The sequence below is a fragment of the Pyxicephalus adspersus genome, chromosome 9 (assembly GCF_032062135.1).
Source record: "Pyxicephalus adspersus chromosome 9, UCB_Pads_2.0, whole genome shotgun sequence".
NCBI lineage: Eukaryota > Metazoa > Chordata > Amphibia > Anura > Pyxicephalidae > Pyxicephalus > Pyxicephalus adspersus.
In genome coordinates, this window is record NC_092866.1 from 46,173,960 (window position 1) to 46,190,014 (window position 16,055).

General features: G+C 37.4%; 1 protein-coding gene across 1 annotated transcript in view; it reads right to left on the bottom strand.

The window, feature by feature from the left end:
* Positions 1-16,055, bottom strand: part of SYT12 (synaptotagmin 12) — a 62,334-nt gene that overhangs the window by 32,059 nt on the left and 14,220 nt on the right. Inside the window, exons 2-3 of the mRNA XM_072421815.1 lie at positions 1,373-1,426; positions 134-327 (exon numbers count right to left, since the gene is read on the bottom strand). The gene's annotated coding sequence lies outside the window, so the exon portion shown is untranslated. The remainder of the gene's footprint in view (positions 1-133; positions 328-1,372; positions 1,427-16,055) is intronic.

Consider the following 16,055-nt stretch of genomic DNA (forward strand, 5'->3'; position numbering starts at 1 on the left):
CTTTTTCTTTATAAAAATAATTTTTCTTTATATTAGATTTACTTTGCTTGTTTTCTTTTATTAAGCATAACATTTATAAATGAACCATCCACCCAAAATGTAAGACTTGACATTGCGTGTTTTATCTACTCACCTTCCTTTTAACATCTGAATGTGATGCCCCCTATTTTTGCTTCAGATATCTATAATCATAGTTGGGAAATGGAGAAGGTGATGGATAATTCCCAGATTTATACAGCTTCCAAAGATATAAACCTACTACACCCAGCAGTGTCAGTGCACCAGCTATGTATATTCCGATTTCCCATCCTGGAGGGCTTGTGATGACTGTAAAAGTGGCACATAAAATGAGCGTGAGTACTTTTATGAAGAAATATAAATGGCACATAAAACAAAATGACAACAAACAATATGTAAGATTATCAGCATGAGATCAACCAACTAGTTAAGCAGTAATATATTATGCTCCTTTTTCTGCTTTTACAGAGAGTAGTTATTGTTTTAAAAAGGCAAGACTTGATATCAGTTAATTAGACTGTGACTCATTCCAGGTGCCATTAGCTGTGAAGAACATTTCTAGGGTTTCATTATATTATTTGCCTCCAAGAAACTATAATGGAGTCAGTCAATTTTTTATTTCAATGATTAGTGTCTACCACACCCATGAGCCAATACTTGGTGTCAGTTTTTGTTCCACCTGCTGGTGAAATCTGGTATCATGACCAAGCAGAAACCATTACCAATAGAAATATTGTAGCTGCCAATGCCTATTCTTTATTCTGCAAAAGTTAGTTGTCTAGATGTGCCTGTGAATTACTAAAGGTTGTCATAAACTGTGCAGTATTTTCAATATATTAGATATTAAAGTTGATGGAAACATTGGAAATACATTTAAAAACTAAGGCATTCCCAATGGGCAGCTTGGTGGTCAGACTCAGGCCTTTGCAGCACTAGGTTCCAGGTTCGAATCACAGCCAGAGCTTTATCTGCGTGGAGTTTGAAGATTCAACTTGTGTTTGTGTGGGTTTCCTCCCATGTTTCAAAAACATGCAGTAAGGTTAATTGCCCCCCCCCCCCAATTGGCTTTAGGCTATATTAAAAATATATGACTATGGTAGGGATAAGATTGTGAGCCCCTTTGAGCTGTAGTGGACATAGCCTTATGCAGCTGTAGTGGACACAGTCAACAGTGAGCCTGTTGAGAATGACTTGGGGCCCCTGTTCAACTGACATTGGGCCCAATTACACATATTTTTAAGGCTTTTCTACAGAAAACCTCAGATGTCAGTAAAAGAATTACCCATCTATTGACAGACCAACTAGACCATTTTTAAGCTATTGCCTTTTTCTTCTAAATACACAAAAAACCTACCGCTTTCACGATTGTCAATCATTGTGCTCTCCATAGCATTCATTTTGGTTTTGCCTACCGAGAAAGAAAAAAATAAAATGAGTACATCATAATCATATAATCTCAAGAGATTTAAAAAGACACTAAATATAAAATGCAAGCTGATCTCCGGAAAAGAGGTTTTAACAATATGAATAAATGAATACTTTAAAGATTCAGGCAGTTATCAGAAAACACAATGGTGTAATAGATGGATCTGTTAGTAAACACATCGGGACCAGTAGTGTTGTAGAGGAAGCTTTACTTATCATGTTGGATCAAGAATTCCAAACAAGACCAATAGTTCCTTGAACTAAGGCTGATTTACCCTCTATTTGATGACCCCAAAACTATGTAGTCATCACCACCAATTGGTAGAGCCAGCTGCAAGACTCCATTGATGTTTTTAGGTGTCTATAAAGATGTTATTCTATCCACCACCATAGGGAACATTTTTTTCTACTGGCTTTTTTCCCCCTGACCTCAAAAAATTGGTTTTAGTAGATGTTCATACCTATAAATTATTTCAAGGGGTCCTCTGGAATAACAAGATTGAGAAAGGTTACAGCCTCAGTTTTAATAACATAGTATATAACGAAGAACTTGTGAAACAAATTCACCAAAATGACATTTACTCTATGTCAGTTTTGAGCAGAATGTGTACTCTTATATAAATAGTTCTAAATGTTATGTTTGCATTCTGTTTTATTTATAGCTTTAGAGATCCTTTACAAGATATTAAAGTGGAATTAAAGTCTCACTTTTAAAAATCCTCAATCAGGCAAGTGGTTATTACAGAAAGGGACACAAATGCCCTTCCGCAATAACTGTTCTTATCTGCCTGATCGCTGCCCTGCTATCAAACTTTGATGAGACATTATCAGCACATGGCTAACAATCTCAGCTTGTGAGGGTTGGGAATGAAAGAACAAGCGCATCATCCCAGCATGGTCAATCAAGATGGCCAAAGATCGGGTCCATGAAGAAAAGAAGAAGGAAGATGGTAGTGCCCTGCAATGGAATGGGGATAGGCAAGTATTCAGAGTTTAGTTCTGGTTTAAGATCTGCTCAAAGAGCCAGCCTCCAAGAGGACAACCTCCTAATGGATGATAAAACTTATAACACTAGTTCACAAAAATGTCTGATTAACTAGAGACGACGAATTTAAATTCAATCCTTGTTTTCAAATAATACAAGAAGCATATTTTAACCAAAACCTAAAATTCAGATTTACATAGCCTTTGAAGCTGTGAATTGATTAACTATGAAAACCATTGACTAAAATAACTCGACAACTAAAAATTTGTCTTCAAAACTCAAATCTTCACACATATGACATCTCAGCGTGATTAGTTTTACTTTTTTATGGCACCGTTTGATTTTTATTTGTAAAGTTAATTGCTCTTGTAAATTACCTAACGTGTAATATGACAAGTTGGTTTTTCATATATCTTATAATATATTATATACTTTGTGAGCAGACCTGTTTCATGCTGTGGTTAAAAGCGGGTAATTGACCCTGAGCTTTCCTGTTTGTAGCCAATGACAATATACATGTTCAAGAAAAAAATCGATACAGTACTTTCTGGAATCTTTATAGACAAAGAATATTTCTGTACCTATCTCATTTTATTATATTGGATAACATGTTGTGATCTAAATGCGCAATGATCTTTGTTGATTCTGGTACACTAAAGCTGACAGGTGCATTGTATCCCTCCCAAAAACCACAGGCACCATATCATTATTTTTCCCCCAGTGATCCCCAACCTTGAGCCAATTTTTCTTCTACAAACCACTACACTTGGGTATGTTAACCTACTGACCACTTCTGGAACATTTTTAACTGCCATAGGCCTCAGTCTAGCCTCTAAATTGGTGTTTCTCAACCAGAGTTTTGGGGACCCTAGGGTATCCAAAGCTTAGTAGGGGTCCTTTGACTTATAAGCATTTTGTGCCTTTCAGATCAGTTTAGCTGACACCAATAATCTTTATGTGGTGAGACCTCTGGATATAGACGTTACCAAAGGGGTTCCCTACAAGACCTGAAAGTTATTTCAAGTGTTTAATAGGTCAAGATACACTGCTTCAAAGTCTAATGGGTAGTGAACTGACCTTTTGTTAAAACATTTTAAGACTCCAGCAAAAGCACACTACTCCTCTACACAAAATCATTATATGACCGATTTAGCATGAGCCTATAACATCCTACTGTATGGTGCTTGTAATGTAACATACTGAGCTTTTAGCTTGAAGTTTAGGTTTCCTTTTTGTAATAAAGGCTGAAAATATCATTGCATTAGAACCAATAGCAATCTGTAAATCCTATAATGGTTATAGCACAAGGTAAAGAGAGTGATTTTATTGAACACAGTGAATGTATGCATAATCTCAGACGAGAATAGGAAATGCACAAAAACCTTAGCGGAACAACAAAGTGTTTAATTTTTATTTTTTACTTTTTTTCGATAAACATTCCAGAAAATCACCTGACATTGTACAGTTTTCTATTACTTTTCAGTGTTTGTAGAATCAGTACTGATATACAGAAGTAACTAAGGGATGCTTGTAAAAAAATGAAGAAATGGCATTTTTATGTTTATAAACAGCAGTGTTTTTGGAACATATCTTCCAATTTTCTGGTATAAAAAAAAGGGGAAAACTTTTAGTTAAGTAAAGTACACACTCCTAATTTTGTGGACCATTAATAGTTTATATGCAAAATAAATGACTGGTCAAATTTACAACTTCTTTTTTTTTCATCAGCTTTTTAGACTAACAAATGCAATATTATAGCGGTTGGATAAAAGGTTTATTGACTATATACTTTTATACTTAAATATTTTATAGTTTTGTATTGAAATCTAAAATTCAGACCAAAAAGGACAACCGAGGAGAAATGTGGAACAGAGGGTTAGTGTGATGATGGGCAACTGGTGTCTATGCCAAGTAAAAGCGTAAACTGATTTTAGATTGTGGGAAGATGGATCCTTTTCCACGATAAATACTTTGTGAGTTGTAATTATTGTTTTAAATGTATTTTTGTAACAATTAGGTTTTAGGTTTAAAAAATTACAAAAGATTTTGTTAAAATTTTGCCCTTTTGGGCAAACTTTTGACTCAACTCTGGAAAACAACTTCATGGTAGGTTTTGGTGGTTTTTAGAGTTGCAATAAACTTTTACCCAAGTTCCGGCTGGTGTTTTCTTTACACCAAAACTTTAAAAGTTTTCGGATATCAACCAGTCCTTAAACACCCCAATCTCTGTTTCCTATTGAAATGAATTGATGCAGTTGAAATCCCTATTTGTACAGGCATTGCTTCCGGTGGGGTTGCTGTGCATTCTTTGAGATGCTTAATGCAGCGTCTCAGGATGATCTGCCACTGAAACAATTCTAAAGAGCACTTTTACATTTTTTTTTACAAGTGGTTGCAAGTGGTTTAGGTGTGTCCTAGCAGTTTGGTGTACAACAACAGGGGAGCAGATTAACCACGATAAGGACACCTAGCAGTTATTGGAAAGACCCCAGGAGTGGTTTCTTATTCCAGAATTAGCAACTGATCATCTAAAATTATATTAGCAAAATATTTCACCTGAGGATTACATGGATTCTGTTTATTCTTCCTTGGTTTTCTTGTGCAAAATACAGCTTTCAATGCATTTATTTTTTTGCTTTCCACAGAAAGCTAAAAAGGATAGACAGACAGAAAAAAAAATCTACACTAATTCTACCTACTAATACAACTTTACGTGTTGCTGAAGACCCCTCTGTTGATGCATTATCTTCAGCTGACACCTATGGAAGTGTTGTTCTCCTGGGTCCCCCACAGCACCTAGGGGCCCTTCATGCTAACTAGTCACAAGATACAGTATTGGCGGGGCAGTGGGAGCAAAGACTAAGTGCAAAAGAAGACCTGGGTGACTTCACTCCTGAAAGTGTCATAGTGGAAAGTTTTAGCCAAGGATTACAGTGGTGCAGGAAGAACATACGGTAAGTTATCCTATTCCTTCTTTGCAGACATTGCATTTCTAAAGATCCTTTTAGTAAGTGACAAAGTCTCTTTAGCTGTAGCAGAGAAAAGTCACGTGACTGCTGTCTGGCAAGCCCGTGTAAATCTCAGAAATGAACACAAAGCATTACAAATCCTTTGGCAGGAAAAACAGATTTACACAGTGTATTTAGCTTTGCCTGGGATTCAGCTATTTTCAAATACTCAAAAAAAACAAAACACTAAATTACGTAATTTATCTTCTAAATAAATAAATAAAAAACAAAGAGTAGATCATTTTTAACTTCATGTTGTCAAGTGGTAGTCCACATCTTTTAAAACAAAGGTAGTCAACTTGAAAGGCATATGGGGCTGCAACTATAATTGCTCACTATATCTAATGTTATGGAAGCACTGTCAAAGACTGCAGATATACTAAAGCAGCCATTCTCAACCAGAGTTCTGTGGAGCCCTAGGGCTCCCTCCAAAGTTGCCAGGGGTTCCTTGAGCTGTGACTGATTGGGTTCCCTTAAGATGGTCCCTATATAGTTACAGTGCAAACACCACTTGGTAGTGCCAATAGAATGAAACCAGGGACCAGTATCTGTAAAGGAGAAATTTTGATCACTAATGTATAGTGGCCGCTCTTCCCACTAGTAGCCAATACACATAGCATTTTTCCCAATAAAAGATTATAGCAACAACTAAAAAAATATTTTAAGGGTTCACCAGGGGTAAAAGAATAGGAAAAGCTGTAGTAAAGGAAATAATAGTAAGAGACTGGATATTATGTTACAGGTTTGGTTGGAGACTAGGCTAAAGGAGATTATGGTACAGCATGTTGCATTAGACTTGTAGAGATCACTGTTATTACCCCTTCACAAAACAAAGCTCCAGTCCTATTAAAAACTGTTGGTTCAAAGGGCTGCACAAATAATACCAAAGGGTCACAAGCAGCCAAGGCGTTGCCAGTTGAGCACAAGTGGTCTACCAGTTTGTGATATTACAAGTTGCAGAAAGAACTGGGAAATTCACACATGATACATGGAAAGCCAAGACTGTATTAACTCCATGGACTGTTCCACTACATTCACCCAGATTTATTAAAGCTCCAAGGCTGGAGAGAATACACCTTCATCAGTGAAGCTGGGTGACCCAGCAAACCTGGAATGGATCTGGTCCAGGATTCAAAACAAAAAAGCAAATGGCTTTGAAGAAATCCATTCCAGATTTTCTGGATCACCCAGCTTCACCGATGAAAGTGTATTCTCTCCAGCCTTGGAGAGCTTTAATAAATTAGGCCCAGTATGTCTATCTAGGCTCTTGTGGTCTTAATGAAGGGACTGAAGGACATGCACAGCCAGTGACCTGGCCACTATGAAGTGTACGGAGAATGGAGTTGAAGTGGCAAAGTGTTAGGTTACAATGTGCTCTTATATTAATACAATCAAGAAATTTAAGGAGGGTATTGAATTTGCTCTCTTTGGATGTACAGAGCACATACATGAATGCAGCAGTTTAGGACAGTTAGTGCAGTACTAGTCATCTTGACTGCCTTTGCAGGCCAAGTTTCTGCAATGTGGGAAAGCAGGTCCTGTATATATCAGATATATGAGGGATATGAGGGATATGAGTATACTATGCCAAATTTCTTTTAGACTTGGGAGCAGTTGCTAAAAACATCCAAGCTACAGTAACTTGTATATATTCTCAGCAACCCAACCCCCTGTCACATGAATAAAAAAAGAGAATTTCACGGCTTTTAAACAGGATTGTGTCCTGTCACAAAGTTCCCAGGTGGGTGGTATATTATGTGACACTTCTGCAAAATAAGTTTTCCTGAAGTATTCCCTGGTGTGATGCCATCTGTTCTATGTTCACTGGTAAAGCGAAAGGATGGTGTATTTTCAAGGAACCCATATTTCATTGTGAGTGTCACTTTGGCATATCCACATTTCTCCATATTTTTCTTTTCAGCATTATACAAAGAGTGTTACCTTTCATCAGACAGAGATAATCTTTGTGTCCGTCCTTTAATGCGAACCCAAACTCGGAATACAGAAAGTAACCAGGATGTAGTACTAAATGACAAAATAAATATGGAATATCTCCTTTGTAAAAGTAACAAATCCCTGGCACATAGTGGCTTTTTGTTTTAGCTGATCACTGAAACGCTCATGCTCAGATCTGCATGTGGCAGTGCCGTACACAAAGCCAGCCGCCAGAAACTTCTGCATGTGCAGGAATTACATCATCAGTGGCCAACCAGTTACCAAAGGGCATTGCCGTCTTCAAGGAAGTCCACTGTCAAGCTAGCAAAGAAGATTATGCCTTCCGAGGATGCAACAAGGACAGGTCCTGGATCTATTACTGTTGCATGGTGGCTGCTCAAAGGTAAGTATGTGCCAAACTTGGCAAGTATGCTGTGGTGAAAGCTTCAACAAAACTAAAAGGACCTTTTACCATCAAAGCAACTTTGCAATGATTCTACGTAACACCTTCCCACCAAAGCCGACCATCAACCTTCTTTTATCAGAAGTAATACCCTAGGTAAAAAAAAAAATTCCCAGCAGGCAGGCTAAATCTTGCAGAATGGACAGGCTACGTCTCATCTGCAATAAAACAAATCTTCCTGCCTGTTTTCAATCTCGATCGTGACATAGATCGCTGCCGAGGGAAGTTCTAAACTGAGGTTGTCATTCCAACCTGGCCAATCAAGATGGCCAGCTTTCCTGAACCCAGAAGAGGACTGGATGAAGTAGTGAGAACTGTTGAGTTTTCTTGTAAAAAATGTGACCAAGCAGGTAAGTTTATTTTACTGAAGATAAGACATTGCTTATCCCTTCTGCAATAGAGAACCTGCCAGCTTTCAAATTTTATTGTTTTAAAGTTTAGTTCCACCTAAAGATATTTGATTCTTTACTTGCAGTAGCATCATTACAAACCGGTAAGGAGTTATCTCTGCAAACAAGATAAATAAGCAAAGTGGCAATCTAGAAAATTTGGTTGCCACCGACATTCGATAACAACACATGTGTAGTAGTAGGAAAGTAGACAACCCAAACTGTTTTTGCAGTGCAGAACTTTTCTTATACCCACTATCAGAGACATTATTTAAGATCTGTTAAAAAAAGACCTCCAAAATCTAAAAAAGTTAAATTATAATATAATATTATAATGACTTATAAAATTTGTTTTAATAATACAGTTATTCAATCACTTTGTAACAACTAACTTTTCATCAATTTATTGCAGTCATATGGAAAATGATTTAGGGTTTTTTGCACATTTCTCCTATTGAAGGTAAAGTTTAGCACAGCAGATGGGCAGAGAAGCTAGCACAAACACATTTCATTCCTTCTACAAAACATATCCAACATGGAAAATCAATGGATCTCAATGCTTTGGTGGATGTTCTAATAACAATGATCACGCAGCCCTCATATTTCCAGCTACAGTGAGTAAAAGTAATTGTTTTTATATCAACAGACGTTCCATCACATTAAACTGAAGAAAATATTGACATGACAGATTGCCCCTTTGCTTGCCTATAAAAGAGCGTGGAATATAAGATCTTCCGAGTTAAGCCAAATCCTCCTGATGAATATATGACTAAACGGGTTCTGTCACAGACTGGAGCGCGATGTGAGAGATGCACAGCCTAGCCCAATATGCTCCCCTATGCCAGCCTCCCATGGACAATGAAAACATAATCATACTCCATTAAAGCACATTAACCTACTTCTAATAATAACTGTCACTGAAGGCTGAAGAATAGGAAAATAAAAGTACTTTCTGCTCCTAAAACAGAATGTAATATTTTGATCTCTCTGTATTATACAACAAGAGCTATTTCAACAAATGTACTTATAAAAAGTTATACATTTTTCCCAGCTGCAAACAATTGAACCTCTCAGTTTAACGAGTCCCCACAAGGAACCTCTAACATCTTATTTCTCAACCAGGGTTTCCAGAGGTTATTAGGGTTTCCTTGAGCAATGAGCAATTTGTGCCTCTCAGGTCAGTTTAACAGACAGCAATTATATTTTTGGCTATTTGTAAAGATTAAATTCTATCCTTTGGTCAGCAATGTAGGAAACATTCTTTCTAATGACCATCACATGTACTGTGAGATGTGATTATAGTCATTTTAGAAGGGGTTCCCTGAAAACCTAAAAGTTATTTCAGGGGTTCACTAAGTTAAAAAGGTGCAGAAACTCTGCTCCAATATCCTACAATATATACCAACTAAATAATTTTCCATCATAAATATCTCCTGCATTAAAATACAATCAAATGACTTTGCCTTGGACAAGAGGTGGAAACTGGAAGAATAATGTCGTCATTCTGTTGCATTCTATTCTCTTACATGATCTGATTGCAACATTATAAAAGTGTGAAGCAGGGTGCACAGCCTATAGCATAGATGTTGAGTTTAGATGTCTTTGGATGCCACCTACATAAATATGGCACCAGCAAGAGAAGCCTGCAAAAAGTCCTGCATTGTGATTGAAAGTTTAATCTGTAGGTGATACTTTGATCTTTGATCAGCTCACGGTTAAGTGAAGTATTACTATTGTTACTATTATCATTAGTTGCATTATTTTTTGGTATATTTAAACGAACATTGTCGTTCAGAATATAAGAATTTATTAGAATAATATTTTTGTTTGTTTGTATAAAAAAAAACATAACAATTGTAAATAATGTCCACATTTTTCTGTGGACCACCAACATTTTCTCACGGACCACTGGTTAGCGACCGCTGCTTTAGATTAGTGTTTCTCAACCAGGGTTCCTCCAGAGGTTGCCAGAGGTTCTTTAAGCAATGAGCAATTTGTGCTTCTTAGGTGAGTTACTACTGACACCAATTTAATTTGGTATCAGAAAGTCTTTCCACTGGCCAACAATGTAAGAGACATTCACCAGGCTAATGTTCTATTAATTTGGCATATTATAAATATTGGCAGGTTTGCCAGAGACCTAAGAGGTTCTCTCATTAAAAGAGTTGGCTAATTTAAAAGGAATGTAAACCATAGGCATCATCTACTCCAAGTAAAACAACATGAGTATAAGAATGAGACAAAGTTTCATCCTTCCTGTAGAACAATTGTCAAACATAAAGCTGGATAAAAGATTTCTTCATTTTACAGATTTCAGATGAGAACCATATTAAGCATTTTATTGATTGTTTAGAAAGGTCCTTTACCCAAAATCTGCTTGGTACCATATTATTAGCCCAATCCTGGCCTTGACATGTCAGTGTACCTTTAAAGAGAATTGATCTCCAGGTAAGCCTGCTAGGTATTCATATTTACTAAAATCTATATCTCAGTGCTCTTATAGATTAATGTAAAGATTCACTAACAGGGCTGAGAGTTTGAGAATTTTAACATTTTGCATATTAAAGTAATGGCAGGACCCTTTCCTGCAAATATATTACTATGTCTTAAATCTCATTACCTATAGTACAAAGTCAAGTAGGAGTCTACCCTCAATGGAAATCAATTCCATCAACTGTACAGATCTGACATCAACAAATTTTATTAATTATATAAAAAGAATGATATTTTATGGTATCTGAACTTTTACTTTTATTGTACTGCCAGATAAACTGTTCAGTATTCACCTCTCATAAAATATTAGGTAGTTACCCCAGAGGCTGGCTACAGGCAATTGTATCTTGTCTGTAATCATGCTGTGTTTGTGCGTCACTAAAAAGATATAAGCAGGATGTAGAAATAACTAATAATCATGGATGAATCATACAAATAAAAACTAGGAATGCAAAGTGAGATATTCATAAAAAGCTAATGAATTGTAAGTCTTCATCTTCCAATCTGTCCTTGGCATATTACAGCTACTGCATGGCCACTATGTGCAACACCCTCCCTTTAATTTTCACTTCATCCATAAGATATCAGTATTTTATGATGTTTCTGAAATATGTGCTGTTGGAAGATAATAAAATAAAACACAGCAATTCTAACAGTAAATGCTGATATCCTTGGGACTTGATGCTGATAAAAGTACTTAAAAGTATAATCTGGCATCACAAACAATTATATAGAGATCTGTCTCCCAACTTCTTGTTGTCCTGGCTTGTTCCAAAGTAATGTCATAGGTGTAAAAAAACACAACCCCCCCCCCCCCCATTTGCACAGTACAGTTAGGGCTGGTAGCAGCCTTATGCATCACTACTGCTCCTTCTTTGTTTTCTTAGACAGGAACTCAAACCCCAACTCCAGGTTAAAAAAATGAATGGGCTTGTGTAAATGTTATGCCATGTTCTGTAAAAAAAGATTTTCACTTAATTTGTGAATTCAGAGGTTACTGGTGCTGATGCCAGAGGAGGTAATTTTTAAACACAAACCCATTCTTACCTGTGGATATCTCCCCCCACCAAAATAAAATAACTTGCAGCACATTTCCTGCTGGTGTAACTACATGATAAGGCTTCAGGAAAAAGTGCAAGTAATCATTCTAACAATGTCATGTACCATGTATAGCTTTGATTTTCCCTTGTGTAAAATTTGCTAATCCTTGGAATACTCTTCTACCACCCACTGGAGGGTTTCATATGAAGCTCTTACCATTTAATGCAGCTCTGTATCAGCAGCCAAATGAGTGGCTTTAATAGGATGATATGGCTTTTTTCTCAAGCACAGACAGCTGCTTCTTAAATATTAAATAGCGGAATTAAGATTTTGCTCATTAAAATTAACTTCTGCGTCTTCAGAGATTTGAGAAATGTTTAGAAATATGAAGCATCTAAATCCTTTGATTTCTTAAGGGCTCACTGTCCTGGTTGCATTCTACAGGCAAGGTTGCATGTACCCTAATGCCAAAGTGGGTCTGTGCCCAGAGAATGTTGGTTAGGGGGATCAGCATCAATCTTCAACAAGCTGTAAATTACATATCTCTGGATATGTATGATAATTCAGCACTTTCAGGGGCTATCAGAGCTTGCTAGTTACATTCCACACCTGCTGCCAACACAACTGCCAGAGCTTTGTTGGGTCACAATGGTCCAGCATTTATTCATTTTATACCTGGAAGCAATTTGACTTTTTTATTGTCTTCAACTATAATGTGTTCAGAGAATATTAAGACAAGCTACAAGGCATATCACAATTCATTAAGGTAAACTTGTATTTTTTCTGTTAGGCTGTATGGTTTAAAAGTAGTACTGAGTATTCTGCTATAGCACTGGGTTTACCAAATACTGAGCGTTTTCAGAACAATCATCCAATCATGTGCACACAAAATTTCCTTTTATTGGCATTTGAATGTTTGGCAATATGGAATTTGATTTTTTTTTATATATGGCAATATTTGCAAGTTGTCATTATGGCATACTAATAGAGGCAATTTAATAAAGGTATGTTGGGTCCTTCTTTCTAGCATTAGCCCCACATTAGCATGTGCCATACACACTTCTTTGCCCCTGCTAAAGGTATCCTGCAATGGAACTGATTTATATAAATATGTTAGCGAGCCAATAGGATTTTGGAAGTTAATATTGGCTCCTATTGTGTGGTTCTTCCCCCACCTCCTAGATTGTAAGCTCTTCGGGGCAAGGTCCTCTCCTCCTGTATCACTGTCTGTATTCATCTGTCATTTGCAACCCCTATTTAATGTACAGCACTGTGTAATATGTTGGCGCTATATAAATCCTGTTTTTTAATATTATTAATAATAATAATATTAATAATTGGCCTAAAAATATGGCATACAAACAAGAAAACATGCATTGCCCGTGTTGTGATGTGATCACCGGCACTATAAGGAAAGAAGAGGAAATTGCTCCTGGACCAGAATATTGTAAAATATAAGTGTCACGCTGCTATCTCTCCAATAATAATCCCCCTAGCTTTTCTATCTATAAAGGGGAGCAGATTGCACTCAAGGTGTGTAGTACCCATAGCTATAATGTCCATTGGGTGATGAGTGGTGGTTTATGGCAATGAGAAAAGGCAGAGTGGGACCTGCAGGGAAGGAAAGCTTGCATAGCAAAGCAGGATTCTCACTGATCTCCTAAACATACTGCAGCCAGGGGACACTTAAAAGAGTATTATTCTGTGTGGGGCAATAGCAAGAGGCACCCGGGAGGATATCATTCAAATGAACCCTTGTGTGATATATTCTATGTATTCCATTGCACATGGACACAGCTGATATCTAACTAATAATAATAAAATTATTCTTAAATAGGATTTTTATAGCGCCAACATATTACGCAGCGCTGTACAATAAATAGGTGTTGCAAATGACAGATGGATACAGACAGCGACAGGAGCAGAGGACCCTGCCCCAAAGAGCGTTCAATCTAGGAGATAACTGTATACACTGTAGGTTTGTTAAAAACTGTTAAAATATATTCTCCTGTAATTTAGTTTGAGCTGTAGAATATTTTTCGCATATCTTACAAGATGTAAATGCTGCATCCTATAACATTTTTCTATTTAACATCATATTTGGCTTCAAAATGGCCTGTGGAGAATTGCAGCGGTTTTGCTGTGTACAGAAAAGCATTCTCTCGAAATGTCAGCACTGATCTAATTAGACTCCGTTCAATTAGAAAAACAAGATTTTAGCTGAGACATTTGCTTTCAGTTGTGTGGGTGAGTAAAATTCTCTCAGGCTGAAACATTCTGACCTGAATTTAAACGAGATGAAATATTTAGGAGAAAAAAAAGTTTTAGACCCATTTATTTTATGCTCAGAGTGAACGTCGGTGCTTTCCTGCTATGGTCAAAATTCAAGTAGCAATAAACTGCAAAGCATTGATCTCTGCACATAAACAGCAAGGAAAAAGTACAAAGTTTGCCATACTTTGGAAACGCCAATACGGTGATAAGAATATATCATACTGCCAAATGATTTTTCCATTTTCTGACTGCCTACTTCACAAGTAAAATGATTTCATACTTAGCATAGCATAGTCAGAAAATAATGGGTGACTGGAGGAAAACTTCTACTGCCAATCGTAAACAGGTTCAAAAGAGGATTTGTGCTAAATATACACAAATAGATTTCTTTTTGCAAAAAAATATATGAAATCCACCCATCTCTGTAAATATTTCTGTGAACTCAGGGATCAGTGGGGGTCTGACAAAAGGGGGTTATTGATGTCTGTGCCCTGCTGCTTTTGTGGCAATGCAGGGGATAGAAGAAGAGCCAAGGAAGTGGCCAAATGTCTTTGACTGGCCACATCCACTGGATTTAGCCCCTCTTCCTGGCACATAAAATGGAATGACTGGGTTGGAAGCAATAGTAACCCAATGTTGGCTCTGTACTGAAAAGCCTGTACCCCCAAAAGCCAGATGGGGTGGAAAGGAACAAGCACAGGACCAGAAGATTCAAATAGTGCCTAGACAGGTGCTTGTTTAGTATATAGTATACATGTTAGTGTATGTGTGTTTAGTAGATGTATGTATGAGCATTAATTTGTGTGTGCAGAAACATAATTGTGACGGCAAGGATTGGGTTTTAGGATAGAAGCCCACAGCCTGTGGCTCATTTATATCAGAGGGCTTGAAGAACAAACTAAGGCTACGTACACACGTGCAAACAGCCGATTGGCAGATAATCGTTAACAAAAAAGTGCACAACAACTTGTCAATGACGACGACGAAAGAGGAATGTCCCTGGAAATGAACGACCATCACAGAGGATTTGATTGGGTGACAAACGTTTGCTATTTTGTGTACGGTCGTTCTGTGATTGTGGATGGTTCTATCAGACACTTTCTCCTGTACGTGTCACTTCCTGCATTGTTCAAACGATCGTATCTAGTGTGTGTGCATTATTGGTGGATTATAATTGAATGATCGTATTGTTTCAGCGTGTACAGAATTGTACACAAAACGATCGTTCAAAATAATTGTGAGTAATCGTTGATCGGTCTTTATTCGTTCGTTTTCTAACTAAAATTATTGCAGGTGTGTACCTAGCCTTAGACCGGTGCAGCCAGTCTCAATTTTCCTTCCTCCCCCATGCTGTGCCAGCAAAATATGTAGGGGGGACGCAGCCAGCAATAAGACCTGTAAGCGGGGCAACAAGTGTCAGCCCCCACCTGCTCCCTGGTCCCCTGGTTGGTGGAAGTCCCTATATACAATTCACAAGTGATTCACAAAGATCTTTATAAAGGTGGGTGAAAAACATATTTTTGTTATAGGACCTCAAGTTCTCTTTTAGAGCAGTTTAGAATTGGTTGAGTTGAAGTTTTCCCCGTCACTGATTATTATCTGCCCATGCAATGCTACGTAGAATATAATCACACTGGTCATAAACGCAGCCAAAATATGGAAAAATCATTCAGCAATATGAATAATTCCTATCACCCGAGACGCTATGCAGCAGGCAGGGGTTGAAGGGGCGATAGTTACACCCCTATTTATTTTTGACTATTGGCTGGTAAATGTCTCCAAGCCAAAAGCTTTCCTTGGTGCACTTAGACCTCCCTGTGCCATGACTGTGGCACTAAGAACTACAAAATACCGCTAAGATTACCTTTGCAGATGTATTTCCCGGTCTGACGAGGATCTGCAAATGCCCAAACAGATTGCAGTAAACTTTGCAGGTCACAATAGGAACTATTCATAAGTGGATTTTGTAATTCCTCCCCATGTTCTTCAACAATGTGTTTCACTTCAATAGCAATAAACATTTG